This window comes from Mycteria americana, chromosome 3, assembly GCF_035582795.1.
Source record: "Mycteria americana isolate JAX WOST 10 ecotype Jacksonville Zoo and Gardens chromosome 3, USCA_MyAme_1.0, whole genome shotgun sequence".
In the NCBI taxonomy this organism is placed as follows: domain Eukaryota; kingdom Metazoa; phylum Chordata; class Aves; order Ciconiiformes; family Ciconiidae; genus Mycteria; species Mycteria americana.
This window is the reverse complement of record NC_134367.1, coordinates 34,371,170-34,383,699: the sequence shown is the minus strand read 5'-3', so window position 1 is coordinate 34,383,699 and position 12,530 is coordinate 34,371,170.

Below are 12,530 nucleotides of genomic sequence, written 5' to 3'. Positions count from 1 at the left end.
TCAGACACCTAAATGAGAGGGAAAGTTCCCCGCTCCCCATTTCTACACTGCATTCTGCTGTCTCTTACAGGTCGTATTTTCTAAAATGTTTGTATTTGTTGTCCTCTGGATTCTCTCTAATGGTGTGTTGCCCTGTAGTAGCCCAGCTGATGCCAAGTATGGTAGACCAGCTACCTCCGGTGCTTTACATATGATGTTTATTTAATACACCACAGAATAAGCTTTGCCTTTTCAATAGCAGCATCATATTGTCAACTTGAATTGAGTTTGCTGTCCACGGCCGTTTCTGTTTCCTTTTCTGTGTTGTCCCAAGCTATCGAGGAAGAGGAAGGTGGCAAAGGTATTATTCTGATACAGGGATCTGTGGGTTGGATGAAATATTGTGAAGGAGTGACACTGAGATGACAATATGAAATCAAAGCTAAATTAGAAACTTGACTATTTACTTCACCGAAAACAGAAGTAGATTTTATGTTGGAGGAAAATTGCATATCTCATGCAATGCTTACTGTTGAACGCTTTATACTCCCTTTGAATTGTATCTTTATGCATATTTGCATGAAACTACTTGGGAAGTTTTATTACCATATTGAATAATAGAGGCCAGAGCTGGTAGGAACCGAAAGACGTATCTAGTCCCAAGGCAGTATCTATTATATCTGACAGATATTTGTCTGATCAGCTCATAAACAAGCCGGCAGAGAAGCCTCCACAGTCCCAGTGCTTTCAATATGCCTAGCAAAAATAATGTAATGATAATATTTAGCCTGAAATTTTCCTATGATTTAAGCCCATTTTATATTTTCCTACTCCCATTAGCCCACAGGACAGGTTATTCTCTTTCTACTTTCAAGTCTTTAAAATACTTGATATTTGTCATGTCTCCCCAGCATGTTTACTTTTTTATAGTAACACAACACTGTTGACTCATGCTTAACCTAAGTACCACTATCCATTCCTCATACTACATTTCAGATAAGAAATACCATCTAAATAGAGCAGCACTTTGAATTTGTCCCTGAACTGCATCCTGATTTTCTCAGACTATTTCTCCACATCAATATTAAACCTCTCTTGGGTGTATTTCAGTCCTCCCTGCTTTGAATTGTCTGTAAACATAAAATACCTGTAATCATTGTTGAGAAACATAGCTTATAGATATTATATATCTGCAAGCTGTTGCATACAGGGTATTTTCTGCTGTTTGAGATCACTGAGACAAGAGTAGTCACACCAAGCACATTTATTCATAAATGAAAAGCAGTGGAGAAACGATTCATGTAAGCAACACTATCCCTAAGCAATTCTAATTTATGTATCTTACATTTACAGAACATGGCAGAAATCCACACTTCCCCAGCTTTAATGGTATGCACATCCATATGCAAGCCTAGCCTTAACTATGTTCTTAAATCTCTTTTGTACAGGTGTTTTAGGAATATTGAATATTTTGTACTTCGCTGATGTTTAAATTTAATAATTAAGCCACTGGTGTAGTTCCAAATACAATCCAGCTAATTATCATTTCCTGTTGCTTTAATCAAATTGGTAGGTACATGTTCAAAAGATACACTAATAAATCACTGAGGCCTGTTCTGTATCTTCCCCAAACCAAGGTCCATCCCATGCTGCAGAGTTTAAGGCTTCTATTCATCTCTCCAGCCATACACACACAGCCTCAGCCATCTGAAAATGCGGTTTAGTCCTCAAACACTGTTTTTTAGTTTGCACTTACCCTTTACAAGTTTTTATATAATCATCCCAGAATGCTTTTACTTTTCATTCTGTGAGATAACCATGGAGACCTGAAAGGGTTGACGTTTCTCAGCAAGGAGGAGTAAGGCACTGCTGCAGAGTCTTTGTAGAGAAAGTAATCCAAAACTAATCCTGTTTATTGCAGCAATAGTTGTTCTACAGCCTTTACCAGTCAACATTGTTCAGAATTTTTAGATTTTTTTTTCTTAATCTAGAAGCAGTTCTAAGAAAAAGAAAAAAAAAAAACAGAAAAAGAGCATTTAATTGTTGTGAACAGCAAGCAATGTGATCAGCTATGTCAGAAAAACTGCAACAGCAGCTTCATGTGTTGTTCCCAGGCGTGTTAAAGCAAGCTAATTTTAGCAATCCTTATGTATTCTCAGAACATGTGTTCATTCTTTATGAAATTGCGGGATATCTTAGTAGAGGGATTTCATGTAAATTATTTATGATTAATCCTGTGGCTTGGTTTGGCTTATGTCCACTCTTGGTGAAAGAACTTTAAACTTCTTAAGTGGAAGCACGATGTGAAATATTAAAGAGAAATATTTATATATACATTCTCTTTCTATCTATGGATTTCAGACATGAGATAAAAGGTTTCTATTGTTGATTATTTCAGCTCTCTTGGCACTACTGCAGAGCACTCACTGCCGAGCTCGAAGCTACAGCTTGGGGATTTCAAACTGACAGAGAAATGCTCCAAACTAGCAGTCTCCTTTTGATTTGCCAAAAAGTCTTCTGAGCTCGCAACAGCAGTATTCTTCTGGTATGAAAAAGATCAAATATAATGAATCACATTCATCACCCTCTGGAGAAACAATTACATTTCTCTATTAAATAACAGCAGTTTGTATGAGGTAATGATTTCAGGAGTCCACAACAGAGTCCTACCTGTATTCTGCATCACTTAAAGTTTTGCCCCAGGTAAGGGAGATGTTAGCTGACAGCACGGTCAGGTTTGCATTCAAAACCAGCAAACTTCTCACAGTCCTTTTTTAACAGATGCACCCAGATACAAAACTTGCCATGCTGTCCAGCCAGTTGTTATCTTTAAATAAGAGTATGTTTAAAATGAAAATTAATTCAGTAGCTGCTCAAGTAATTTCCATTACCCTGTTTAATGCTCCCTATTATAGACAAATCTTCTTTATGGAACCATACAGTGACAGATTGGTCTTCCTTGCTATCAGGTATCTAGCAAGTGAGCCTCATCAAACAACTCTGGTGACTATAAATGATGTTCTTGTTCCCCTGGATACACCCTTGTGTCCTTTGCAATTTTACCTTCCTTTGTCTTTAAAACAAGAATTACCAAAGAGTAGAATTTGAACTTATCCAACAGATTCAAGGTTGTTTATTGTCTTCCGTGAACACATTCACTATTTCTTATGGTTACCATACTAAAGTAACTTTGTCATCTAAACTCCTTCACTGTAAGACAACGCCCAGTGTACAGGACGTATAGTTGTCATTTGTCTTTTGCAACATGCCTCCTTTTCTCCTTCAAAGTCCAGAAAGTCCTCCTCCCCCAGGTGATAACGTAATATCCTATATCGTGCTGTTTTCTCTCTGTGTGCAATGAAGATTGATCAAGGCTGGTCTTTGTTCTGTAACTTCTCTTCACACTTCCCTGATTTTGTGCTTTACCTATAAACTTGGACTTCCATATTAAAGGAAAGGAAAATCCACAGATCTCAACTTGCCATGTCAACACCTTCCTAAACTGTGTAGATGATTTTTCAAACCGTAGCAAATTGGTTCACCTCCCTGAAGTTCTAAGCTCTGTACAATCTGCATAAAGCAATATATAACCAGTTACTGTACTTTCAAAGCTATAGTAGGAGTGTAGTGCTTTAGGTAAAGCAGCTGTTGACCAACAGAAGAATATAAAAATTCATCGGGCTGTCTGATCCAAAGTATTGCTTTCTAACACTCTGAATGCAATGGTAAATGAAGAGGGCCTTACAGTGTTTGTGCCAGCCAGCAGCTTGGTACTCAAGGCCTTGCAGACACAGGAGAGATTAGAATTGTTCATGATTCAACCACAGAGCACACACAATGAAGGCAAACTTTCTGAGAAAAGCAAATGCATTTTGCTGACTATCCTGGGCACGTAGGGGGTGCTCAGTCAATTAAGTTACAAAAGAAAAAAAGTTTAAAACTGAGCATACTACATACATTACATACTACTACATTACATTACTGAGCATACAACATACATTAACTATGCAGCAGTCACTTTTAATGCAAGCTAAGCCTGACATTCCAAAATATATTCTAATATTCAGGAAAATATTCCGCTCTGAGTTGACAACGTATTACTGACCTAAAAATTATGATAGGAAACAATAAGGGAATTATTCATGTTGCCCACTTTAACAACCTACAAAACCAGGCTAGGCTTCCTCCCCAGTAAATACAGAGGGACAAGTACCTCACAGGTTATTTCAGAGGATTGGAGCTGGGCAGCAGTGTAAGTCCTCTGGAGGGCAACCAGAGCACTAACTTGCTCCTTACCGTAGTTGCTCTGAATTGTTCCCTGAGCTGCCAGCTTTCTCCGCTGATTACAGAAGGTGCCTAGACTCCTTGTTTAGCAACCTAATTCGGCATCTAAAATCAGATGTTGTGAATACTTCCTGAATATTCACTGAGACCTCATAATTTTCAAATTGGCCAAGTGACAGGGTTTAATTAAATATTAATGACTTTAAAGCTTAATGTTGGTAAGTTCTGCAAAAATGTGCACCTGAAGCGGTAACCAGTGGACAGTGAAGTTAATGTCATGTACATTCCCCTGCAGACTGCGCATCTTCAAAGTCCATGCCGTACTTAAGCAGATACATGCTAACAACCTTTTAGTATATAAACACCAAGCGTAATGGATTTTACATCCAGTTCCACTGGAATAAATACAAAGCAATTTCAATACAAAGCAATTTAAATAATGGAAACCGATGCAGAATAAATATCATGCCCATTGCTTCATACGTCTGTGTAATGTAAATAACACTTATCCCCTTCCAGTGGCATTTTTAAGGTGAAGAAACATCTTCTTTTCCTCACCTTCATATAGATTAATGTAGCAAAAAATAAAATAAACATAATTATGAAAGGTACAGCAGGACAGCAATGCAGGTCCACCTCTTTTTCAGCATATACTGCATGACCAATGGTCTTACAGACTTTTTCATACTGACTGCATACTTGAGCCTCTTTTCATTAAAAGAAAAAGACATTGGTGCTGAGCTCTCTCTCATCTTACTTACCAGTCAGAATTTAGCTATCTAGGGTAAGTTAGTCATCTAGGTCTCCCTCTGTCGTCAGTAGAGTGGCAGGTACTTCCAGAGGATGAGTCATCTCATCTATTTTAGACACATATCTTAGAACAGTATGAATCACTCTGAAAATCCCTCTCCCCACGGCTTACAGAGGAAGCCTAGACAGCTAGCTTAGCCAGGACACCTAACTTTTTGCCAGCTAAGGCAGGTGCCTGCTAGTGTTCTTGCAAAAAGGATGTCAGTTAGAAAAGAGTGTTTCTTCGAATGTAGACACGTGTCAACTGATGGCAATAGAGACACCTTCATGCCGAACTATCAGACCATGACGGCATTAAATCAGTATCAGCCTGCCTTGTTTCTGACCTTGAGGTGAAAAATTCCCTATTCCTCTGCCAACTTTTTGTGCTAACTAATTCACATTTGAACACGTTGATAAGGCAGGTGCAGCTGGGCAAATACCCTGGCAACCACCAAGCCTACAAATTAGTGACCGGGGAGTAAATTTTTTCTAGCCAGTTCAGGTAGTCTTTATTCCCTGTTGGTTAATACTGCTTATTGTTTTTATATCCTTCTGATTTAAATTCATACAAGAATGCTTTCATACAAATTGTATTCAAAATATGCAATTAGACTCAGAAAAGAATAAAGGGTTATCACAGTGGTCTATGTCTACTCTTTTTTCCCCTTCAAAATGGGCTGGATAGGGAAAAAGAAATCTGCTAATTAAATTACAAAATTTTGAAAAGGTCAAAATAGCGTAGCACACACCAAGCTCTAATTCAAAGAACACAGGAAGCCGTGCAATTCGGATTTCTCATCCTTTGACACAGATCGTAACAATGTAGTCAGGAGTTTTAGAGAAACACGCATCTTTTTCATTCTTTCTCTCCCTCTGGGGTCACTGCGCTGTGATCTAGTTTTCCACAGGGGAAAAAAAAGAGTTTTCATTGTTAAAACAAGTTGGATGCTCCCATATCTCATAGTCAATCAGAGAGCATTTCAGAAAGCCTAGCGTCCTCCTTTCAACCTGCTAGGAAGCATTTCTACTGGTTATAGACATCATTCATCCACAATATTGTAACCATAAAAACCTTTATTTTTTTAAAAGTGAGGAAAAAATGGAACTTCCAATGAGTTATGAATAAATGGTATTGAAATATTTTCTTTAGAAATGCAAAAGCTAGAGAAGGAACAAAGGCAGCAGAAAGACAGTAAATCTAACTACATGCCCCCAAAATTTTAGGGATACTGATGTCCAAATGTTAACTACTTTTCCTTCAAATTCTGTCTTCAGTAGGGTTTGTCTAAGGAATTCCTCTGCAGAAATAGCTCACCAAATACAATGAAACTGGTACTATCTTACATTCTTGAATTTTCCATCAACTTGAAATACTAATTCTGCGTTGCCAGTTTCTTCATGAAGCCCACTGCACAAAAAAAGGAAACTCAGAGGGGGAGGGAAGGGAGGTGAGAGAAAGCTGAAAAAGGCGGAAGAAAGAAAAGAAAAAGGGCATGGATGGCAGTTGTCTTGGAATTGCCGATGTCTTACGGATTACAGCAGGACACAACTTTGCATTACCAAACAAAAAGTTTAGTTACAAAAATACAGATCACATTTTACCCACGGCATCTTAAAGAAGGAAGACCGCCTCCATCACCATTACAGAGATTCCCATACACTCTCAAGGCTCACTGGTGTGCTACCCTAGGTCCATGCCACAAACCTCATCCTTTCCATATACTGGTCTGAGTTCAGCTCCCCTGTATGAAACATCCAGTAGTTGCAGAAGACCGCATTTCGTAAGAGTCTCCTCTCCTTACCTGTAACACTAGAAACTATTCGATATTCAAAATCAGAGCTGTTTTGTTTGGCTTTGCCTTGACACATCAATCGCAAAGCCTATTCAGGTCCTCTGGACAAATGCAGCACTCAGAACTAAGTTTTTAGTTTCACGTTGAAACCTTGCCCTTGAAAAAATATCATCCAATAATCTCCAAAGTTTTGCTGTTTTCACAAACATACATGCCAGGTAAGTTGTTTATTTGTGTGTGCCTCATTTCTTAACATATATTTCAGTGCTGAAAATAGTAGAACGGTACCAACATTTTGATCCTTAGCAATGCTCTTTTCTACACTTGATACTCATCTTAAACCAGTCCTAATTATATTTGTTCATTTGTTTGTTCACGTGTTGTTAGTACTGCAATAGCTTTAATCTCTTCAGTAAAATATACTGTGAATCCACTCCCATTCATTTATCTTTCCTTAAAGATCACCTGCCTCCTTCTATAACTTTAGAATCACACTTAATCCTGAGTTTTCTTTTCATATGAGCTTATTTAGAAATTTGCTAGCAACAGCAACATGATCAAATCTTCAGGAAGACATCTAGTTTTGCAGGCATCTAGCAGTCCAGCGTGCATGTGTAAGGTACATTTTTGCTTACCAGAAAGCAAATGAAGTCTGCTGCTTTCAGGAACTTTAGGAAGCTTCCCAGATAATGGTACCAAAATAAACAATATTCCCCACCTATGATCAGCACAAGTGACACTACAGAATTCTCTGTACCTCCGGTCTTGAATTCTTCTCCAAGCTCTCATGAAATGTTCCCTTTCTGTACTGCAGTTGGGAGTGAACGTCACTGTTTTCATTCCCATGACTGAGGAGAAAGTCACCATACTGCTACCACTTTCAACCAGTTCCACTGGATCCCCATTCATATCACAATGAATTTAAAAAGTGCTTTTCGTTTCCAGAATCCTTGCATGGCTTACCCCAAGACCTCCCACAAATCTCATCACCTGTTACACTGCACTTACAGCATCATTTTTGAGCAATCTGACATCAATTCTCTCTATAATAGATCTATGCCTATGAGGCAGACATCAATTAGCTAGCTCACTTAAGCATTCTCATTTTAAAATATACCTTTTCTCTTCTCCCTGCTTGATTTGTTTTCCTTGCTGCCAGCCTTATGACTGACTTCGTTGATTTATACTGGAGGATTTTCTGTTAGCATACTATTCGTGGCCTACTTTGTGTAATATTCTTGCACTTTATAAATAATTTGGTCAACATCTTAAAAAATCCAACCTTAACCCAGACTTTTAGATTGATATGCAACAACATGGTCTTTAGTTACTTCACTAGAATTGGGGTTCTGACTCAGGAATAGAAGAAAAAGAAAAGGTCAAGTTTTCAAAATAAAACCCCTTAGTTCCTGACATTTCCCTTGTAGTTATTTTCCACATTAAAAACCACAACCTTGTCTTAACTGTAAGTTTTTCCAGATTCATTTTTGATCAATTATTACTACAGTATTACAGATACTGTATTAGTTTATACTTAGGTGGAAATGAAGAGGGAGAAATGCAATTCCTTATCATTAAAAACCAAAACCAGATGTTTGCTCAAAAACAGCCTGGCAGCAGCAAAGGCGTATGGAAAAAACTGAAATTTTCTTAAGAAATAAATTGAGGAAAAACTCTAGAGAATCACCTTTCTAAACGTGCCGTTTGAATTTTGGTTTATGTACATTACATACATTTTTTCTAAGTATTTCTTAACGTTAATTACTACATCAGGATATACTTTTATTGGCTACATAAATCATTTTCATCAAACTAACTTCATCACTTAAATTTTCATGGTTCTGCTACTGTTACATCTCAGCTTTGTACTTCATTACACACAAAAGTAATTCTAACAAATACACCAAACATTTGAACTAAGCAAAACCATCATACCTTTATTTTCCTTTCTAATGGACACGCATGGTCATTACAATCCTCCTGGTAACAGAGTAACTGCTATATATAAGCATACCTGCAATGTAACGCAGTTACACCCAGCAAACTTCTAAAGCTTAATTTTTCCCTGCTCACCTTTCTGCAAAATTAAACCACCTCCACAGGGTCAACTGCAGATGATGATGGCCCCCTGGAGCTGCATTTACTAAGTTTGTATGATTTGAACCCCATTTCAAATCATGAGAGGGAATCTTTGATCCAATACAGGAGCCCCATGATTCTCTCCAGTGCCTGGCAACTTGGTTAAGCCTTTAAGTTACTAAAAATCAATTATTTTAATTCTATGACTGTACCCCAACTCAGTTTCATTTTATTCCTGTTTCATCTCTCAAGTATGAAGAGTATCTCAAGTATCTCTCAAGTATCATGCATACACTTGGTACGTATCTCCCATGCTGATGCTCTTTTATTTCCTGCATTCTGTGATACACTGTGTTTAGGGTCACTACACGTCCATACATTTGAGTGACAAGGAGTTGCAGAGAAAGAAAGAACTTTGACAGATTTTAATTTGTCATTTTATTAATTTTCATTCTGCTCCAACTGGGAGACAGGAAGATCCTCTATGAATTATTTTGAACTATTTTGTGCTAACATTTCTCCCCAAGGCGTTCTATATACTGACAAGGCTGCCTAAAATCTTTACTGTGGAAACTTCTATTGCCCTCAGTAAGATTACACACATGACAAAATACTTAGAACTGAGTCTTAGTTACTGCTAAGGTGTATTATAAATTTCCCTGGAAATTCCTGGAGTGTTTGCAAGTTTGAGGCCTTATCTCAAGCAATATTTAAGCAAATGTGTTCTAATGTATTTTAAAAAGTAATGAAGGTTTTGCCTAAAATATGGGCTAAGCTAAAATCTCTGTTTTAATTATAGCCTTTAGCATGTTAATTGCCTATCATTAAGAACAAAAACAACTGCATTTTTCCTAATGTAATCAAAATTTAAGGACAAAATAAATGTGAGAGGCATGTGAGAGAAATACTTCCTAAATCTTGGGGTTTTAAGTGCCTGCAATTGTTGTGATAGCTCTGGAGTTTGCAAGTGTTTTTAGCTAGGGGCATGGGGTTGAACCAAAGCAAGTATGACCAGCTCTGAGGGTGCCATCATCTCTGAACGGATCCATCCAGAAATCCCCTGAACTTTACTGCAAAGCTGTAAGCTTCTGTCAGACATACAGATAGGTTTTCCTACATGCTGCACATATGTACTATGCAGATTAGCCAAAACAAGAATGTCTGAAAGAGTTTTACAGAGAGAATGTAAAGCTTGGAATAAACAGAGAATTGAAAATAATCTCAAAAATTGAACTTGATCTGCCTTCTTTGAAGTTAAAGTGATTAGAATGGAGCAGGCTGGGATTTATAGACTTCACAGGCTGTGGGAGGGACTTCAAAAGCACTATCTATCAAGAGGTGATAGATGAACATGTTTTTTCAGACGTGCAGTGACAAAAATGCAAAATGGTTTCAGGGCTCTTATAACAACAGGAAGAAAAGGAAAAGAAAAAGTTCTAATTTTAGTCTCTGCCAGTCATCCATGTTACAGTTTGAGTGCTTTGTGCTTAGGACACTCACCTCAAATGCACCTTCAGCAGAGCACAAGGCTGATAAATACTGATAAATTCTCAGTAAATACACATGACAGAGAGACAGAAACCACCAGGACCATTTTTAAACTTTAGCTTTCAAAACTGGTCGAACCCACTCTTGTGCTCGATTTGGAACTAGGATCTGAACTGGGATTTCCCATGACCAGTACTGCATCATATGCTGCTCCACCTTCTCCCCCAGCACACAGATTTCTCAGAGAGCTGCCTTCTCGTGTCTCTCTGGTAGGACCATCCCACGGTGTACAAAATAAATACTGGGAGCAATAAGATGCTGTTAACTTCTTGTTTGGGACAATCTGCTACGTAAAGGACATCTGAGCTCTAATTTTCCTGCTTTGAGGGTTAAAATCTCCTCAAAGCAGGAAAATGAACCCATCTCCAATTTAATCTCACTTCTGGGCAGAAGGGGAGAAAACATCATTGCCATTGGTGATTCTAGCCCCTCCACCCAAGAAAATATTTCCAGCTAAACTATTCAACATACAACTCATTAATGAATTTGAGTTGATCACATTTGTATTTTAGTGAATACCACATCTACCATTTTGTCTTACTGCTGCACATTTCACTGCTGATCTGACCTGAAAGTAAGTTTAAGAAATATTGCAATTTACATAAAAAAATTAAACTGATTCTCAGAGGAACTGGCTTTTTCCAGCTTCTCTAAATGATAGCATACTCTTTGCAATAAGAATATGGTAAGAAGTGGTTTACAGACTTAATCGAATTGTGCGCGTGAACGAAGTTATTGAACATGCATAAGTTTTTGCGGAGCATGACCTGAGCATCCTAATGCCGCAGTGATCTCCATATGACAGTTCTGCCTAATATAAAAAGATCCAAGTTTGCAGACTTTTTGAATTAGTATTGTGTTTCTGCATGCTTACGACACTTGCTCAAGCAGTCTTAGCCTTGATCAACTCTGCATGCTCCTACAATCCAAGTAGTAAAATACAGAACATTGCTTTCTGTTCTACATCATTTTTTGAAGATTTTAAAATAGTTTATGGATAACAGACAAGTTGCTACATAAACATTTACTCAAAAAAAAAAGAAAATATTTATTATGCGTATGCATTAAAAGAGTTACTTTTACAATATATGTTACTTTCTTTGCTGGTTCCTAAAATTAAATTTTCCAGGAGATTCTAGGGGAATTCTTTCTCTAGAAGCATGAGGGCATGCCCTTAATTATATGGGTTCTGCAGGAAAATAGAAGGCACAATTATAGTTGTATTTTAGTCATCTCAGATGCAGAGTAGACCCTGTGATATCAGGCTATTTTCACACACACATGTTCCCTATCCACATGTGGTGAGATTGCTTACTTCCCTACATCAGCCCTCTAGCCCTTACTCACCTGCGGCAACACATTCCCACCTCTTTCAAGTATAGCACGTTCGGTTTACCAGCAGGAAAGCCACGAGACTGCACATGCAAAAGAACTAATTTATTCTGTATATTTTTAAATTTGCTTCTCTGGCAATTATAATATGCAAAGCTCTCTTAAGAAAATTAGCAAGAATGAAATCAATAGGTTTCTACAGTAATTATTTAAAACTTATCCTAAGAGTTTACATAGCTTTAGGACAGATTCCTGATATGCAACTCAATATGTTGACTTTAAAAAACTACATAATAGTTATAAAATTAAAAATAATACTTTCCAGTAAGTTCTGAGAAGCTTTACAGCATTTTTAAAAGAACATAAAATTGTTTAACCACAATGGCAAAGGCAGCAGCCGAAGAGGGCTTAAGGTAGAAAACTGATGTAGCAACAGATTATTCCAGTTCTATCAAGTGACACGCTTGTTTTGTTGAATCATAACGTTAGACTAATATTAAAATTTCAACTGAAGGTTACTATATACATTTAGTGTTCAGCTGTCCATGCAAACAATTGAAATAATTCTTCTAAACTATTTAATCTAACTAGTATCCGTTTCCTGTTTTGACACTACCTCTGAAAGCAAGATAAATATTCTATAAAAACAAGCAGTACTCCCAAATAATTCACATACAAAATTTAAATTCCTGTTAATCCTATCAGTGACAACGAAAAACCATC